The 20,732-nt window shown below is 38.7% G+C and overlaps 1 protein-coding gene across 2 annotated transcripts in view; it reads left to right on the forward strand.

The window, feature by feature from the left end:
• LOC147912658 (uncharacterized) overlaps nt 1-20,732 on the forward strand; it is a 199,701-nt gene that overhangs the window by 167,603 nt on the left and 11,366 nt on the right. For both annotated transcript variants that reach the window (XR_015549751.1, XR_015549753.1), the window contains one exon: nt 9,614-9,687. The gene's annotated coding sequence lies outside the window, so the exon portion shown is untranslated. The remainder of the gene's footprint in view (nt 1-9,613; nt 9,688-20,732) is intronic.

Genomic DNA, 20,732 nt, shown 5'->3' on the forward strand with positions numbered 1-20,732 from the left:
AAAAGTTGGCTGAAACAAAATGATAGGTCTAATGACAAAGTGGGACCACTTATCTCTCATTTTGAATTTACACTTAGGGATCTGCAAATTCAGGCATGCCCAGGAAGAGTGAGAGCAAGAACGAGAGCGAGACAGAGACTGAGATGGAGAAGAGTGACTGAATGTGAGCACAAATTGCCCCCTGAGTTCACTTACCCAGCTTAGTGCACAGGGAGGGGGCGTGGTGAATATTGCCTCATCCACCCAGTCAGAGCCATAAGCAGGAGCAAAATGGCAGGGGAGTCCTAGCCCTGTATGCTTACTGCATTAGGAACGAGATATAAAGGAGGGTTGGCCATACCCGGGCCTAGAAAGTGAAAAGAGGAAGGAGTTAGTGCGAACCAGCATCTTTGCCCGTTGGCAACCACATACATTGACTGGCTGATGTGGGTTATAATGGCCTGGCCCGCTTGCCCCAATTTGGAACAACTCTGAAGAGCCATCTGAGTTCTAAAGCTCCCCATGGTTTCTGCTGAAGCCTTTGCTATGACTGCATAATGGCACAGCATCACCTTTTCCCAGCCTTGCTTCTTTCACTCTCCAACAGGTGTTGATCCTGAGAGCATCTTTAATAAGCCACCTGTGTGCAAACCTCCAGCTCAGAGTCTGATTCCCAGAGAATGGAACCTGGGAAACATCCTTCATGAAGTCCTCCCTCACCCATTACCCGTGGACATGAGTTTTCCTTTTGCTGTAATCCTCTACCCTTTTAGAAACCCCTCTTATGGTGTTGGTACATTTCTGCCTTGAAATTTCTTTCCATGTTTTGTCTTCCTTATAAGACCAGCTTTCCAAGGATGGGGTCTATGTCTGATCCATTTCTGTATATTCTCCAGGTCCCAGCCTCTTGCCTTGCATGTAACAAATATTTACTGAAATAATTACCTACGTCCAGGTTGCAATACGAATTGTCACCCCAGGGTTATCTCGATAACTATATTTTAAAATGTGATTATGGAGCACCTAGAGAAAAGCGACCTATTTAAGGATGTTAGTATGGCTGCACAGAGTTAAAACTACGATTTCAAGCTTGATTACCTCCAGGGTGAGCAGCTAAAGTAAATAGTGAAAGTGTAGCAAATGTAGGAAAATAGATCACTGGTGAACTGTGTATCCTGTGTCTGGTAAAGAGGAGAGAGTTACCAGTACTCAGATGCAGCCAAATACTGTCATGAGGGATGTGCACTCAGTGTTGCCACATCCATCGATTTTTTCAAGAGAAGATGGAAACCCAGACTTCATGTGAAATTTTCTAATCTTTCAAACATGTGCAGGCCAAACACACAATGTACATGAATTGGATTCAGCCCTGGGGCTGCAAGCCAGAAACTGCTGGGAAGGACCTCTTAGGTTTCATACACCTTTGGTTTTCTAAATTGTGTCTATCTGTCCAAAATAGTTGTATTTCATGAGAGAATGATGAACTGTTATTTATTTGGAGAGTCATCTTTATCCACTGTCATGTTCTTGTATTTCTCACTGAGAGGACCAGAGGAGGATGGTATTTGGACCATAATTTCAAGAATGTTTTAAGAGTCTTGGAGGAAAGGTACAATACAGCTGAAAGATAATTGTTGTTGTGTTTTATAATGCCTCTTTTTTCACCTTTAAGATAAGCTCGTGAAATGGGCCGTCTAACAGTCTTGCTGTTTACTGAGAAAGGCAGCCAGGTCCTTTTGTGCCAGCGATATTGCATTTGTATTTTCAAGGATACATAACTAGAAAATCCAGACCCAAATCCAAATCCTTTCTTCTATAATACAGAGAAATATATCTCCTTTTTCTTCCATCTGATCACTCCTGACATCTGTGCAGTAAATATGGATTAGATAAGGGCACAAGCACTAAATTTCTTTTGTTGCTTCTAACTTATAAAATAAGATTATTTTTGTGGGTAAGAAAAGAGCCTTATCTGTGAACAAGAGGCTACTTACAGGTGATATTGTAAATGAAAGAGGCGTGTGTGTGTGTGTGTGTGTGTGTGTGTGAGTTATCCAAGCTCAGAATCTGGGGGCTGGAGGAGTACAGTACTCTTTGGTGCAAATGTTGGGAAATTCAATGGCCTACTGTGCAAAATGCTAGGAAATCCTAGTATCTTGCTAGTGGGGAATTCAGCTCAAAGAGTTACATTTTGTCTGCTAAGGAGAGAATAATTAAGTTAGAATCTGGTTTACTTAATTTGGGACATTAGAGTGGGGCTAATAAAATAAATTGAGAAAGAAATGAATATCAAGATTTATGATTTACCATGCTAAAATTGTCTGTGGAAAACACATAGAAAAGTCCCAATTTAAGGTACGCTCTTATTTTGTACAAAGGGAGAGAAATCAGATATATTATTATGAGCTGTTACCATTTATATGGAGTTAAGTCTGGCTGCTGAACGTCAGTCTTAAGTAGAGAATAGAGATAAGAGGTAGAGGGTAAGTATGTCTTTTTTATCAGTTGTAATCATATGCCTATTTGGATTAAGATGCCTTACTTTCAACAGCAAAATTCGATAAACAAGGTAAACTTAACATATTATTATCCAAAGATATTCTTAAACTTTATATCTTGCTTTACAACATGGGGATTTTGTCTCAGCTGATATTTTTAAAAACCATTCTTGTTTTTGTTATTCAATTTATTTAAAAAAAAACCCTCCAAAATGGTTCACCCCTTTCTGCCAGCTCCTACTCGCTCCCTCTAGCAAGCACTAATCTGTTCTCTGTATCTATGAGCTTGTTTTTTTTCATATATGTATATATATATATTTTTTTAGATTCCACATATGAGATAGATCATATGGTATTTGTCTATCTCTGTTTGACTTATTTCACCTAGCATAATTCCCTCAGGATCCATCCATGTTGTTGCAAATGGCATGATTTCATTCCTTTTTTATGGCTGAATGATATTCCATTGTGTATATACATACCACTATTTCTTTATCCATTCATCCATGAATGGACACTTACATTGCTTCCATATCTTGGCTATTGTAAATAATGCTGCAATGAACATGAAGGTCCATATATTTTTTTGAGTTAATGTTTTCATTTTCTTCTGCTAAATACCCAGAAGTGGAATTGCTAGATCATATGGTAGTTCTATGTTTAAATTTTTGAGTGAGCTCCATATTGTTTTCCATAGTGGTTGCACCAATTTACATTCCCACCAGCAGTGTATGCGAGTTCCCTTTTCTCCACATCCTCACCAAGACTTGCTATTTCTAGTTTTTTTGGTAATAGCCATTCTAACAGGTGTGAGGTGATATCTCATTGCAGTTTTGATTTGCATTTCCCTGATGATTAGTGATATAGAGTATCTTTTATGTACCTGTTGGCCATCTGTATGTCTTCTTTGAAAAAATGTTTATTCAGATCTTATGCCCACTTTTTAATCAGATTGTTTGTCTTTTGCTATTGAGTTGTATGACTTTTTTATATATTTTGGATATTAGCCACTTATTAGATATATGATTTGCAAATATTTTCTTCCATTCAGTAGGTTGCCTTTTTGTTTTGTTGATGGCTTCCTTTGCTGTACAGAAGCTTTTTAATTTAATGTAGTCCCACTTATTTATTTTTGCTTCTCTTTTTTTTTTAATTTTTATGTTTTTATTTTTGTGAGGAGGACTAGCCCTGAGCTAACATCTGATACAAATCCTCCCCTTTTTTCTTGAGGAAGATTGGCCCTGAGCTAACATCTGTGCCCATCTTCCTCTACTTTATATGGGACGCCGCCACAGCATAGCTTAACAAGCGGTGCGTCAGTGCGCGCCGGGGATCCGACCCTGCGAACCCCGAGCCGCCACAGTGGAGCGTGCGCACTTAACCACTTGCGCCACCAGGCCGGCCCCTATTTTTGCTTCTCTTGCTTTTGCTTTTGGTGTCAGATTCAAAAAATCGTTGCCAAGATCCATGTCAAGGAGCTTGCCACCTATGTTTTCTTCTAGGAGTTTTATGGCTTCGGGTCTTAGGTCCAAGTCTTTAATCCATTTTGAGTTAATGTTTGCCTGTGGTCTAAGATAGTGATCCAGTTTCAGAGTTCTTAAACAGCTACCACCCCCAAAGCACAGCAAGAGGCAACAGACCCAGGACCTTGGTCTTTCTGTGAAGAAGGCCTATTAGCTAATCATCGTGACCACAGCCTGAGAGGCAGGCTTCTAATTAAACATGCATCTTGAGGCTGACTGTAATCCTTTCCAGAGACCTTGGAAGGCAGGTGCTATCCTTGTGCTCACCCTCTGCCATGCTTCAGAACACCAGTGTCTCCCGTAGGGGAACTTTACATGTGTCTGATGCCCTGGTTTTTATGTCTGGTGCCTAGTTTTTGACGCTGCGACCCAGGAGATGCCCATTGATTGCCTGGCTCTGGTTGCCAGGGGGGCTTGCATTCCTGGGTCCCACGGGACTGTGGCAATCAGAGAGATGGTTCTTGGCAAGCTACCACTCCAGGGCTCTGCACAGACAGTGGACTGAGGCACACTCCCCAGTCTTTCTGTGAAGGAGGCCTCTTCGCTTGTCCTGGAGCTTCAGCCTGAGGGGCAGTCTTCAGGATTGGCACACATTTAGTGACCTGCATAGCTGCTTTCAACGAACCTAGGCTGTTGACATCATCTTGCTACTCTCCGCCCCCCGCTCCAGCTCTCCAATATCACCCAGAAAAGAGCTCATACACTCATCTGGAGCCCCAATTTCTGTGACTGGTGCCCCGGGGACACCTTCTGATCACCTGGCTCTGGGTGCCAGTGGGGCTTGCCATCCCACATGACTGTTTATATTTGTATACTTTAAAAAACTGATGCCTGAGGATCTGGCTTCCAGTCAGCCTGAATTTAGGTGCTGAGATTCTCCCCTTTGGGACACTGACAGGTCTTGGCACATCCTCAGCTACTGGGAGGTATTAAAAATATAGTAGGCTGCTTGGACAAGCAGAAAGGTTTGAGAGACAACCAAGAGCCAAGGCAGGATTGAACAACAAGTTTCACCTCCTACACGAGGCTACTCCTTCAAGACTGGGAGAGGTAGTATCTACTGTATAGAAACAACACAGAGATTCAAGCAAAATGAAGAAACAAAGGAGGATGTTCAAATGAAATAACAAGATAAAACCTCAGGAAAAACCTTAATGAAATGGAGATAAGTAATTTACCTTCGAGAGAGTTCAAAGTAATGGTCATTAAGACGTTCAATGAAATGGGGAGAAGAATGGATGAACACAGTGAGAACGTCAACAAAGAGACAGAAAATATAAGAAAGTACCAAATAGAAGTCACAGAGCTAAAGGACACAATAACTGAACTGAAAAATACACTAGAGGGTGTCAACAGCAGACTAGATAAAGAAGAATAAAGGACCTGTCAACACTGAAACAAGGCAGTGGAACTCATCCAATCAGAGCAGCAAAAAGAATTTTGGATTTTGCTCATCCAAAAAGCAGCATCTATATGCTGCCTACGAGAGACTCACTTTAGATGTAAGAATGCATACAGACTGAAAGTGAAGGGATGGACAAAGATATTCCATGCAAATGGAGACCAAAAGAAAGCTGTAATAGCTATACTTATATCAGGCAAAATAGACTTTAAAACAAAGACTATAATAAGAGACAAAGAAGGTTGTTACATAATGATAAAGGGGTCAATCCAACAAGAAGATATAACGTTTGTAAATATTTATGCATCCAACATAGGAGCATTTAAATATATAAAGCAAATATTAACAGACTTAAAGGGAGAAATAGATAGCAATACAATAATAGTAGGAGACTTTAATACCCCACTTACATCAATGGATAGATCATCCAGACAGAAAATCAATAAGAAAATGTCAACATTAAATGACATGTTAGAACATATGGACTTAGATATTTACAGAACATTCCATCCAAAAGCACCAGAATACACATTCTTCTCAAGTGTACATTGGATGTTTTCCAAGATGAATCATATGTTAGGCCACAAAACAAATTCTTAATAAATTTAATAGGATTGAAAGCATATCAAGCATCTTTCCCAACCACAATGGTATGAAACTAGAAATTAATTACACACAAAAAACTGGAATATTCATAAATATGTGGAGATTAAACAACATGCTACTGAGCAACCAATGAGCCAAAGAAGAAATCAAAAGAGAAATCAAAAAATATGTTGATACAAATGAGGATGGAAATGTAACATACTAAAATTTATGGGATGCAGCAAAAGCAGTTCTAAGGGGGAAGTTCAAATGCTTATCTCAAGAAACAAGAAAATTCTCAAATAAACAACCTAACTTTATACCTCAAGGAACTATAAAACAAGAACATATGAAGCCCAAAGTTAGTATAAGGAAGGAAATAACAAAGACTAGAGCAGAAATAAATGAAATAGAGATTAAAAGACAATAGAAAAGATTAATGAAACTAAGAGCTGGTTCTTTGGATAGATAAACAAAATTGACAAACCTTTAGCTAGACTCACCAAGAAGAAACAAGAGAGGACTCAAATAAATAAAATCAGAGATGAAAGAGGAGATATTACAACTGATACCACAGAAATACAAAGGATCACAAGAAACTGCTATGAACAATTATATGCTAATAAATTGGACAACCTAGAAGAAATGTACAAATGCCTAGAAACATATACCTACCAAGGCTAAATCATGAAGAAATAGAAAATCTAAGTGGACCAATTACTAGTAAGGAGACTGAATCAGTAATCAAAAACCTCCCAACAAACAAAAGTCCAGGACCAGACAGCTTCACTGATGAATTCTACCAAACATTCAAAGAAGAATTAACACCAATCCTTCTTAAACTCTTCCAAAAATAATAGAAAAGGAAAGAACTCTTCCAAATTCATTTTATGAGGCCAGCATTACCACGATACCAAAACCAGACAAGGATGCCGCAAGAAAAGAAAATTACAGGCCAATATCCCTGATAAGCATAGATGAAATAATCCTCAACAAAATACTAGCAAACTGAAATCATAAATATGTTAAAAAAATCATACACCATCATCAAGTGGGATTTATTCCAAGGATACAAGGATGGTTCAACATCCACAAATCAGTCAATGTCATGCACCACATTAACAAAATGAAGGACAAAAATCACATGATGGTCTCAACAGATGCAGAGAAAGCATTTGACAAAATTCAACATCCATTTATAATAAATAAAACTTTATATGCTTTATACAGAAATAAAACGGGCATAGGGAAAGGTACCTCAACATAATAAAGGCCCTATATGATAAGCCTGGGGATAACATCATACTCAATGATGAAAAACTGAAAACTTTTTCTCTAAGATCAGGAAAAAGACAAGGATGCCCACTCTCTCCACTTTCATTCAACATAGTATTGAAAGTCCTAGCCAGAGCAATTAGGTAAGAAAAAGAAATAAAGGGCATCCAGACGAGAAAGGAAGAAGTAAAACTGTCACTATTTGCAGGTGACATGATATTATATATGGAAAACCCTAAAGACTCCATCAAAAAACTATTAGAACTCATAAACAAATTTAGTAAAGTTGCAGGATACAAAATACACAAAAATCTGTTGCGTTTCTGTACTTTAATGATGGACTAAGAGAAAGAAAAATTAAGAAAATAATCCCATTTACAGTCTCATCAAAAAAGAATAAAATACTTAGGAATAAATTTAACCAAGGAGGTAAAAGAACTGTATATTGAAAACTACAAGACATTAATGAAAGAACTTAAAGAAGACACAAATAAATGGAAAGATATTCTATGCTCATGGATTGGACGAATTAATATTGTTAAAATGTCCATACTACCCAAAGCAATGTACAGATTCAATGCAATCCCTATCAAAATTCCAGTGGCATTTTTCATAGAAATAGAACAAACAGTCCCAAAATTTGTATGGAATCATAAAAGACCCCGAATAGGCAAAGCAATCTTGAGAAAGAAGAACAAAGCCGGAGAAATCATGCTCCCTAATTTCAAACTATATCACAAAGCTATAGTAATTAAAATAGCATGGTATTGGCACAAAAATAGACAGATCAATGGAACAGAATAGACAGCCCAGAAGTAAGCCCATGCATATATGGCCAATTAATTTACAACAAAAGAGCCAAGAGTGTACAAGGGAGAAAGGATAGTCTCTTCAGTAAATGGTGTTGGGAAAACTGGACACCTACATGCTAAAACCATTCTTTGCAAATAAGCTTAAAGGCATTAATTTAACTTCTAAGAATTTTGATGTGTATGATAAAGATATTGACTTGATTCTGACTAGTGACCATGCCAAGTTTCTGTACTTGTTTTGTACACAAGTTCATTGATTTTGAAGAAAAGATATATAAATGTCTATGAAATAAATCTATAAATGTGATTTTAAAGTTGTCTTTTGAAAAGCACCAAGCATTTTATCTCAATGGGGTTTTGTTGAAACATATCCTCCATTTTAGAAAGTAGGGGAACAGGCACAAAGAAAGCAAATGTTTCAGAGTTAATGAGAAATAGAATTCCTCAGATTTCACGGGCCTTCCATTTACACTGGTCAACAGCCCTCTTTCCCATATGGTGTTTCCAAGCAGCATTGCTGACTGAATAGTATTCTCATGGAAGGAAAAGCCCATCTCTCCCGTGCATAGTTTTCAGTGAACGGGAGGTGAAGAGTGGGCTGGGACTATGTTAGATCCTCTCTGACCAGAGTCCTTGCCCAGTCCTCAGAGTTTTATAGCTGTCATAAAGGGGAAGTTGAGACATTTGGTTTCAGTTCTCCATGTCCCTTGCATTAAATCAGACTAGCCTGTTGCCTTAAAGATATGGCTCTGTTTGAAGATACTGACAATAAGGTGCACTGGTTAGAAACCAACAGAAGCCTTTCAACTTCTGAAGGGCTTGTCCAGCCATGTCTGGCTTTCTGTATGAAATGTCAACAGGAACACTCTGGCAGCATTTACTATCCTGGTTCTCTCTCAGAGGTTCCTGAATTCAAAGATCTTTGAAGCATGACTACTTAGTCCCATCTTCATAGCTCCCTTAAGCAATCGGGACATTTATTCAGACCTTCACACGAGGAACTATGGCTCTTAGCTCTCACCTGCTAAGAACTTGTCTGACTCATCCTAAGTAACAGTGCTCTAAACTGATCACGAGGCTGAAACACCTTTCCACCGGATCAGCGCATCTGGCAAAATACTTCTCAAATGTCTCACTAAAGTTCCCTTAAATAAAAAGGATAGTGAACATATATTTTTAAATAGGATGGGGGGAGAAAAGTTGGAGAAATTGGGAGACTACATAAAAAGTATTGCTACTGATATCTGAAGGTATACCCCAAAGCTTGATTTTTTGATAATTGTTGCAATCTATCTTATAGATTCCCCCCACAATTTAACATTCCATCCTGTGATATACAATGCCAAACTACATAATACAATATGTAATTTTAATATTTGACACTATTAATTATATGTTCATATCAAATACATTGATATTTAAAATAATATGATTTTTACTCGTTCCATATAAAATAATTCCTGTAAATATTTGAGCAAAGATGATCGACCAGGATATTGTGCTAACTTCATCCAATGGTTTCTTGTACTTTTATTGCAGATTCCTCTGCAGCCTCATATCCACCACTGCCCAGGGCTGTAAGGGATAAGAGACCTGAAACATTGTCTTATCAGGTATGCTGGTTAGTTAGCTCAATATTGCCTTAAATATTTGCTCAGAGGCCTGGGATTTTACATTTTTATGCAGTTTTTACCTTTATTTTTGGTGAGGAAGATTGTCCCTGAGCTAACATCTGTTGCCAATCTTCCTCTGTTTTGTATGTGGGACACCACCACAACATGCTGTGACAAGTGGTGTGTATGTCTGCGCCTGGGATCTGAACCTGCAAACCCCTGACCACTGAAGTGGAGAGTACAAACCCAACCACTATGCCACTGGGCCAGCCCCTGCGTTTTTTACTTTTGGTGTAGCTCATCCATTTCATCCTTTCCCTCTTTAAAAATTTCTATAAGGAATAACAAAATAAAGTCACAATTAAGAGTGCTGTTAAACATGATTTGCCCAGAATTGGCAGCCAGGAAAATGGCGTGGAAGAGGGACCTCAGAAAGGGTTTTTGGAAGGGAGCTACTTTATCTTTTTATAAACTGCATGAGGTTAGAATTTCATGCAAAATAAGAAAATAAATCTAAAAAATAATACAATATAGTTAAATCAATATTGATTATTTAGAGTGAAAATGCTTTATGGGAGGCAATAAAATCCTTTAGGATCCTGGGGGAAAAATATGGGTGTAAAAGTGGAATAAATTACTACAGTTTAATCACTTGGTAAATAACTAAAATACTGTTCCTGGATTTATGGTGTCAGAGAGCAGCCTCCTATTAAATATAGAACGTTAGCGATTCAGTTGTGATGGATTTTAGAGAAATGGTGCGAGAGCCATTGCTGTCTTCACAGCTTACCTTTAGCATTTCTCTTCATTATTCTTCCCTGTGTGTGGGTCCATTTTAAAATGTCCTGTGTTTGGAAAACCATAAATTCTCATTTAAAGGGATCTGACAGATTCTGAAACATCCATTTAAGAGCCTTACTTACCTGGGCTGCTCACACCACTGATTATTTTCATCGAAACCATTTATGACTCTAGTTTACTTTTCTCCATTACAGCCAGGGTCAGCCTTTCAGCTTCAACCCCATGGCTGTATTTGACTCCAAAATGTTTTGAGGTGACAGCTATCGTTATAATTTTGTGCACGGAGTCAAAAATAATGGATCTTCAGATATTTAACATTTTCTGGCTTCCACTAGCATTATGATGGGAAAGCATTGATCTGAAGAAGTAGAGAAACTGGGAGAGTAATAGAGCCTCTTGTCAAAACTATCCAGTTGGTAAAGCTAGATGTTGCCCCCAAGAGCAGAAAAGGCCATACATTTCCAGTATCCTTCTCGCCAAAATATTTTGCCAAGGTCTTTCTTTCTTGAGCAATTCTGAAATTTTGAAAGCTTTTTCTTAACATTCTCATCAAAAGTTATGTCTCCTTTGTCTCATTTTTATCAATTGACCAGAAAATAATAACATAGACTAAGCCTCACTAAATAGCAATTAATTAATAAAATAATAATGTTTTAGTTATGTTTTATATTTATTACACATATTCAGGTATTTATATTAAAATAACAAATGGAAGTACAAAATGTTAAGAACATAATGTACAGAGAAGGTAATATTCAATTATAACATAGCTGCTTTCTCATACTCATTTTAAAATTTTCTTATTTTCAGTAAACTTTACATTTTTCTCATACATGATATTTCCTTTGCCAAATGACCCTATATCAGATTGAACCACGTGAGATTGCTGATAGTTGAGTGTACCGGTCGGAGTTCAACCCCGAGGAAAAGAACCCATAGGAGATATAAATTAAGAGGTTTACTGCAAAAAATTGTCTTATATGACTGTGGGGAGTGGCTAGGAAAGTCCCAAATCATAGGGCAGGGAGCCAGGAAAGGGAGGCTGGAACTCTCAGTGCCTGCTGAAGCTGCTATCCCTAGTTGAGTATCTTCATCAGCGAAGCCTCAGCCCTCTTCTTAAGGCCTTTCAACTGATGGAAGGAGGCCCACCCTGATTATCTAGGATAATCTCGCTTATTCAAAGTCACCTGACTACAGACTTTACTCACATATAGCAAACATCTTCAGAACAACACCTTTGTTAGTGTTTTGATTATATTACGGGGCGGTAGCCTAGCCTAGATGAAACATCAAAGGACCACCCCCATGAACATTTTTTGACTACTACAAAAAGCAGGTGAATGTGGTTTGACCTGATAGTTAAACACAGCTTCCCAGATTCTTCCTATATCGAGATGACTTACCTATTTTAGAACTCCAGAAAATTGTTCAGAAATTACCTTGGGCTCATCAAAGAGAAGACATTTGATACCTTCCTAGAGTTTTCCAAGCCCCTTGAATCATATTAGAATGTTATTATTATTATTCCAACTGAAATCCCTTCTATTATTGGAAGGCCTTCCTTTAGTTATTCTTTTCTTCCAGAACGGCCAGCTTCATTAATTGAGCTCTCATTTTTTTTGTTTCATTCACAACAAAATAACAAAATAGTATCTGTTAAAGAAAGTCCAGTGCATTTTTTCTATAGAATTTCTTTGCCCCTCAGGCTAAGACCACAGCAATAAACAAAGCAATAGTTTTAATTATTTTCTAATCTTGAACCAATCAGATATCGTACTTTGTTCACATACATAGGGAGGACCCAGGATTTATTTTTTGTTTGTTTTTAAATAAGCAATATGGTGACTTGGTGGTACTCACAAAAAGAAATTGCAAAGCAAACCGTTGACCCAAGTTCCAAGAGTGAGTCTTTCCACAGCAGGGGCAGCTACCTGCTGCTTCTTAAAGGAAGGTGGGAAATACAGTGTTGTACTTTGCTCTTCACACTGTCCTCAGAAGCCTTGAAGAACTAGCTGCATTTTTTGGATTAAACAAGCCAAGGTACCAGTTTAGCTAAGGAGAGCGTGGCGAAAATGTCAGTATGGTCAATGAAAAATAGTGGTTTTAAACTTCAAAATCTTCAAACAGATGTTAGAAAAATGTCAACCCTGTAAACAATTGATTGCCAGGAGAGAGTTTTGCCTTATACTCTTGAGTCAGTATATTTCCAGCATCATTGAAGTTATGAAATTCGCAGAGAGTAAATCTGCATTATTTATGGCAAAGGACACACCTGTATTGTTTTTTTTCTGCCGTGCTTTGGATAAATTAAGTCCCCTTGTACTCTGAGTCAATAGAAGCTTTATTGGCTTTCAATCTTCAATTCTCACTGCAGTAGTTGGGAAAAAAAGTAGTATCTGTGGCTAAGAAAACAGAGGAGTCATTTTTTCTTTGCTTTCTTTCCTGGAGTGGAGTTTGGGGCCCTTAAAACCACCATGTCATGATGAAACCAATGTGAACCTAGCTGAAGATCTTGAGTTGGGGCACTGGGGGGAACATTCTAGCAGTGGGGTGAAGAGAGGAGGTTTATCGGACCCTCAGCATCTGCAGATCCCAGTAGCTACTTCAGAACCAGGGGTTACCTAAGAGGGCAGTAGACAATCCTTGACTGTCCTTGGACTCAAGATGATGTGGTGCTATTTGCCATCCTACTGTCTCTGTGATAGTCTGTCGTCAACTTTACCTTCCCAAAGATGTGGCCAGTTTCTCTCCAGAAGTGAACAGAGATAGCAGGCTAAGGGGAAACTATTTTTATTTAAGGGACAAACCAAGAACCAGGGATCAGTGGATTCCAATAATAGTAATAATATTACTATTTAAATATTTAATACAGAATTTATTGATTTTTTAAAATCTACTATGTGCCAGCCTATGAGAAGGGTGCTACCATTATCTTCTTTCTCCACATAAAGAAACTATGGCTCATGGAGATTAAGTAATTTGCCCAAAGTTATGAGCTATTAGGTGAGGTATGGAGGACTTGGACTCAGGTCTAACTCTGGCCCTGCTCTCTATGCTCTGTTGCATGAAGCAAAGTAAAAGTGACTTCTCCAAACCAGCCCACTAATTCAAAAGCTCCCTCTACTCCAGCTATGAGAATTATTTTAGTCCCTTCAATGCACCTCTTTCTATCTTGTACGTTCTGCCCTCTCTGCTTGCCTCCTCACTTGTTGGAATGGCTAACTTCCCCTGGGTCTCAAAGAGTCAGTTAAACACTACCTCTCCTTAGAAGCCTTCTCTTTGCCCACAGTTTAGGTCAGGTTCCTTTCTTTTTTTTCTTTGGTGAGGAAGATCAGCCCTGAGCTAACATCCATGCCAATCCTCCTCTTTTTTTTTTTTTTTGCTGAGGAATACTGGCCCTGAGCTAACATCGAGCCACTCTTCCTCCACTTTATGTGGGACGCCGCCACAGCATAGCCTGACAAGTGGTGTGTCAGTGCACGCCCGGGATCCGAACCAGGGCCACCAGTAGTGGAGCGCGTGCACTTAACCGCTATGCCACGGGGCTGGCCCCTAGGTCAGGTTCCTTTCTATGGGCACCTGCAGAATCCCAGGTTTATCTCTGGTATAACAGTGATTTCTTGTTGGTGTTCTCCATGAGACTCTGAGCTTCTCAAAAACAAAGGACTTCATCTTTTATGTTAATCTCCAGGGCTTAGCAGAGTTTTTAGCACACAGTAGATATCTCAGGAATGTAAGTCAAATGACGTAAATTAGCAAGACCATGACCAAATCCTTCATTTGATACAGGCTTCCTTTTCTACCTTTGGAATATTATACATATATTATATATATAGGATATATATATACACATATATAACCTATATATGTAATAATATATACTATGTATCCTATTTATAATAATATATATATCCTCAGTGTTTTATTCTCTATTAGTTTTGGTCTTTTAGTGACTTTTGCTAACTGCATGAAAGAAAGTTAGATGGACATACAAACTAGTTTTTTAATGATGCTAAGTGACAGAGCAAAGAATTTACCAAAGAATTCTCTTTGCTTTTCCATTTCAACTCCTAGCAAAGACTGTCATGCTCTCATCTTGGCTGCTATGTCTCCTTCTTACCCTTGACCTTTCCCTTTTCTGGGGGCTGCCATTGCGAATCCAGCATGAAGATACAACCCTGATGAATTGGCGTGTCCAATCAGTCATCATCGCACTGTATAAACTTGGTTATCATTTATTAATCAATTTATCACTCCAAGCAAAGGTGCCAATGCTGCTACCCTGGCTGCCACTCTTGGCGAGCCAGCGAAGTCCTGGCCAGGGCTCTGTGGAACCCTGGAACATTCATTAACAAAGGTCTTTAGCCAGAAACTCTCAGTGGATTCATGCTGTTATGCCAGGAAATATCAGATAGCAATAGCTATTATATCTTATCCCCTCCTTTTAAAACAATGCCTTGTTTTACATTTTATTGCCATTGACATGATTAGGAATTGTTCTTGGAACAGAAGATGCTGTTCATGAAATTTCATGATAAATATGAAATAAAATACGTAGTTTACAAATAGATAAACATATGAATAAACAAATACATAACATAGATGAAACAAGTTAACTTAAAACCTTCATTAATTTAATGATATTTGTGAACTACATCTAAGATTTTTTTCCTATTGATTGACAAAACACTTTCATTCAATCTGGTGGGTTTTTTTTTGCAACATTCAAGGAGTGTTCAGGTTTTCAACGTGCAACTACCGTACTGAAAATCCAGGAACAGCATCTGGAGTGAGGAAAGGGGCCATGGTGAGGAGAAATAAAAGCTCATTTATTTACAAGCTGGAAGGTGGTAAAAGAAAAGGACAACATTCACACTTGGGTGTGCAAATCAATGTCTATTACATTCCATTCAAAAATGCTAGCAGCCCCTACTATAAGGCTGGTGTGAATATATAAGATAACTCGGCTACAGGCTTTTGTTGTTATAATGACAGCTGAATGATGGAGCACCTAGTATCTAGGGCAGGTAAAACTTGGCTACAGTGAGGCAATTTTAACTGATTTTACTATATATGTTTTGAGTCAGCTAATAAAATACAATTTCATATCATCCAATCATCATTTCTGCTGCTGACAGAATAACTTCTGCCTTGGGAAGCTCATTGCTAGAATTTACCGCCGGCCTTGTGTTTAGGGACCAATGATTGAACTGGGCTTGTAATACAGGTAACTATAATTTACAGATAAAGAGATAAAAGTGTAAGTAATGATATTCATTTGGGACATTCATTGCTAGAGGTTGGGGGCCTCTGTCAGGAAAAGGAACTGCTAAGATGCTTGTCTGGTTTTATTATAAAATAGTTGTCAAACCCTGAAGGACATCTTTCCTTCCTTTTGTCAAAATAAAGCTGGATTCTTTCGTGATCAATTCTCTGCTTGTGTCTCCAGAGTTGGCTGCTGTTTAATTATGTATTGTTTAAATATTATCTTGACACCATAAATAATATATAGGCAATTGGTCTGGGGTATTTGTAAAGTTTGGAAAGATAATATTGATCAGCACTTCCCAGACATGACTGAATCTACATGGTCCAGAGCTGGGGAACAGCACCATTTTTATTGCTTGATGAATTGCCGAATAGGAATTGTCTCCTTTTCCCTGCCTTCTTGCCAGACTCCAGACTATCTATGTATCTATCTATCTAGCTTGATTGTAAACAAATATGTTTATTGAATAAACTTGGAAAATATAGAAAGTCACATGAAGAAATTAAAATCACCATAAACCTGCTACCCAAATACAAGCATTTCATACCTATCACTCAACATTCATTCATTCATCAAATATTTACTAAGCCATCTACTGTACACAGGCAGTCTTCCGGGTGCTGGAAATACATTAGTGGTAAAACAGACAAAAATCCCTATCCTCTTAGAAATTATATTTTAGTAGGGTGAGTCAATATACAAAAAAATAAGTAAACTTTGCAGTTGTTGCGAATATCCTCTTGGATATTTCCACAATGCTCTGTGGGAGAATGAACTTTAAGGACCACATCATCCAGCTCCTTTGTCCTCTGCATTTTGGTTGGCTTCGGGAAGTGGGAGGCCCTGGCTGGAGATCAGAAGGTGGAAGGCGAGAGAGGCCAGAGTATTTATTCCTGTTGGGCTGTGGGTCCACAGTGGCTTTGTTCCTTCGTTCAGGCTACAGCTCCTGTCTGGTGGCCCTCTTCTGCAGTCACCGCTTTCTCTCCACGTTCTGATAACTGCCGTCTCCTCTTGCCCCTTCATTCCCAGAGATGGCATTGGCTCGCCCATTATTGCTCATCCTGCAACGCGTTGCAATGTCTTGCTGATTTTCCTTAACTCTGCCCACACCCTGGTAAATAGTCCTTGCATTAAAATCTTTTCAATTACTATACTCTGTGCGCCATCTGTTTCTTTCCAGGACCTTGACAGATACATTTAGTATGCTACAGAGTTATAAATGCTGAGGAAGAAAAATAAACAAGAGTACAGGGATTGAAGTATTTGAGAGGAGCTTGAGATTTTAGATGGAGTGTCTGGGGAAGGCTTCAATGAGAAAGCAAGTTCTGAGTGAGATCTGAAAAAAGAGAGTGAGTGCATTCTACACACACACACACAGGGAACGTTCTAGGCATATATGCATTAATATATTGCAAGAATAGAATCATATTGTTACACATTGTGTTCTGAAACTTCACACTGCAGGAGCAGTTCCCCATGCCATCAAATATGCTTTTATTATTAGATTGTAATGCCTGTATGAAATTTCATTTTAAGATTATAGCATACTTTATTTAATTGATCCCCTGCTTTTAGACAATTAGGTTGATTTTACAACTCCATTATTATAAATGAACCCTGTTGACAGTCCTTACTTTCTGAAAGCATTTTAACCGATTTCCAGGGCCTACTGGGTCATCTTTCAGGAATCACTGTTTTGCTCTCGCATAAAATGGCAGAATGGGCTCAGTTCTGGGGGCTGTTAGTGTCAGTCTTTGGAACAGATTCATCACTGGTGTGCAAGAGAGTAATTTTGCAAATGGGTGTGGGATGTGTAATTACCATATTGAGCAACATCTGGAATAAGGGAAAAGATAACAAAGGGAGCGATAATTCTTTTTTCCCCTAAACTGGAAGCTTGTGTAGTGAAATGGAAGTACAGTATTCATAACCACAGCCCTCTTTAACCTGAAGAGTCTTTTCCTCACCCACTGGCTCTCTCTTCCTCAAGCTGATCAAGAAATGAAGAGTCCCTGGAAGTGCAAAACAGGTTGTCTTGTTGGCTAAGCTTCATTCTTTGGATAAGTTAAGATACATGAAGATTGTGCTGGCATGCATGCTTGCTCATTTGGTTGAGTTTGAGGACAGAAGGGTTGTACTTCTGGCTGGGGCTGGAGTCTTTAGTGAAGGATGAGAATGGTATTTTGATTTGCTCCATCACACTAGTCTTGGTGTGCTATCCTCCTGTTAGCCAATCTCAGAGGACATATGTCATCCACAGAATCATGTTCTCTTAGAAGTGTACTTTTGTGAAGAGCCTGAATCCCCTGCCTCTAATTTTGTCCTTGGACAAATTTTACTCTGCACTGATCTATTTCTGAAAAATAAGAAATAAAATAATAGTTTAAGGAAGTAACTCTTTTCTCATAAATATTTAATGAATATTAGTTGAAATTATATCTGAATATACTTTACATCCTTTAAATTTTTTCTTCCTCTCTCTCTCCTCTCTCTCTCTGTCTCTCTCTCTCTCTGTCAGGATCCCTCTCCTTGGTGAGATTATCCAGAAAGACACCTCAAAAAGTTATTTAGAAGTCAACCCAAAGAGAAGAGACAAACTCTGGCACTTGCTCTGGCTTTTAAAAAGTTATCTTTTCTCTTGTCTTTTTTCATATCTCAATCATACCTCCTGAGACTCCAAATGCCAGCATAAATATGAACACAAGCCACTAAGCTTCTCAGGCACTGACACAAAATGAATCAACAACGGCAGCCCCACACTGCTCAGACTGAAGGAGCCTTCATTGTTAAGCCATGTTTAGATCAGAGTCTTTTCTCTCTGAGGAGATTTACCATCTCTTCCCAACTTTGGAGTGGGTTATAATGACACTTCTGGGGTATGGAACACAGCAAGCGTTCGTGTCATCAAGGAAATCCCATATTCCTATAAGTGATATCTTTGCAAACATTATTATTGCATATTCACAAATGAAGAAACTGCAGCTCAAAGAAATCCAAAACTACACAGCTCTTAAGTGTTGGAGCTAAGCCATGAACCTGAACACACCTTCATCATGAGGACCAAACATGGAGGTGTTCCATGTTACATTGTGATGACTCCAGAGAAAATTGGAGAACTAAACCCATCATCAAAGTCACATAGCAGATCCAATAGGCATGTGTTAGGACCCTCCATTAATAGTGAAAAGGTGACAGAAAGTTTCTAATTCAATATCTCTAGCTAGGTATGCCTTTTTTACATCAGAAAACTGAAAAAATAACCTTTCTGAATATAAAGTTGACTGACTTTACTCATAATATTGGATGGTCTGGCTTTCCAGGTTGTATTAGAACAGCTCTTCAGAGACTCAAAGAGCAGACACATTCTGTCATTACAGTAAATTATTGAAATACTTTTAGTTCCCTAAATATCCCAATTCTTTCTTTACTGCTAGACCTTTTTGCATGCTTTCTATCTTTTTGGACCATTCCCTCTGCCCCCAATTGCAATTCCATAACATTCTCCCCCATATTTATGCTTACATGTTTTGTTTGACTAATTCCTGCTCATCTTTCAATTCTCACTTCAAGTCACTACATTTAAGTGGAGCAGATGTTTCTCCTCAGTGTTCCCACCACTCCCCAAATTTGACCCATTTTAGCACCTATCACTTAGTGATGTAATTGTCTGTTTACTTCTCTATATTTCCCATTAAATGGGAAATACATGAAGGTAGGGATATTGTATGTCATGTGTACTACTATATCCCTAGCATCTAACACAGTGCTGGTACACAACAGATGCTCAATAAATCCTTTCAGAATTAATGATGGATGAAATCATGAATGAATGAACAGAATAAGCAGATTAATCCTTCCAGCAGTTAAAGAGTTTGTTTTAAACACTTTTCACTTAGAACCACTAAGATCAGGTTGCTCAGTACTTGAAATATTTGCCTGATACAGTTGAAGAGTTATCATTTAGAAGCTTCAGATCCCTGTTTATATCACCAATAACCATGCTTTGGTGTTCTGACTTTAGGGTGTCCCACATACTCCCTTCTCGAGATACCCACATCATTATGCCACCACAGAGAATGGAATGGACCTCCACCCAAAATCTGGTTCAGGTGTCAAGACTGATGACACCACACACTACCCAAGAGAGTATGAAAATGCTTATTACTCACATAATGAAGCTTTCTGGGGACACTAAAGTGGCTCCCAAGAAAGTCCGAAGTGGCTTGAAGTTTTTATGGTGTTTAGGGGGTGTGGCTGGAATGAGGGTTCCAGTGCATAGCCAAGGGCTTGCATGTTTTGGACTTCCTGCCAGTGTCAAATGAGGGAGCACTCAGGCTTCCTTATCGGCTTTGCCCCGATACAGGGCAGAAGAAGAGAGAGTAGTGAGGTTTAAAAGCCATCAGCAGTCAAACATCAAAAAAGAGAGTCAGACTCTTTAAAATACACACCCTTATAATAACCCATTCCCTTGAGTGCAGGTGGGATTTATGACTTGTTTCTAACCAATAGAATATGATAAATGTAATGGATGGTCTCCTTTAAAATCACTCTTGTGAATATATTGCAATGAATAAGAGTCCATCTTAGCACATTGCATCTAGAGACCTGCTGAAGGAAGTGACCAGGGTGGAGAAGCCCACGTGGCAAAGAAGTGTTCTTGGCCTGTGGGAACTGCAGGTGGCCTTCACAACCTGATGGCGGCCTCTAGCCAACAGCCAACAAGAAGCAAGGTCCTGAATCTTCTGGCCACAAGGAAAGGAATTCTGCCAGCAACCTGAATGAGCATAGAGTTGGATTCTTTCTCAGTCAAACCTTCAGATGAAAACATAGCCCAACAACACCTTGATCATAGCCTTGGGACACTGTGCAGAGGACTCCTCTATGCCATGCCCAAACTCATGATGTACAAAAACTGTGAGATAATAAAAGTGTGTATTGTTCTAAGCTGCTACATTTGTGCTAATTTCTTGTCACA

The sequence above is a fragment of the Ceratotherium simum genome, chromosome 34, assembly GCF_057802395.1.
Source record: "Ceratotherium simum simum isolate JZ-2026a chromosome 34, ASM5780239v1, whole genome shotgun sequence".
Classification (NCBI taxonomy): domain Eukaryota; kingdom Metazoa; phylum Chordata; class Mammalia; order Perissodactyla; family Rhinocerotidae; genus Ceratotherium; species Ceratotherium simum.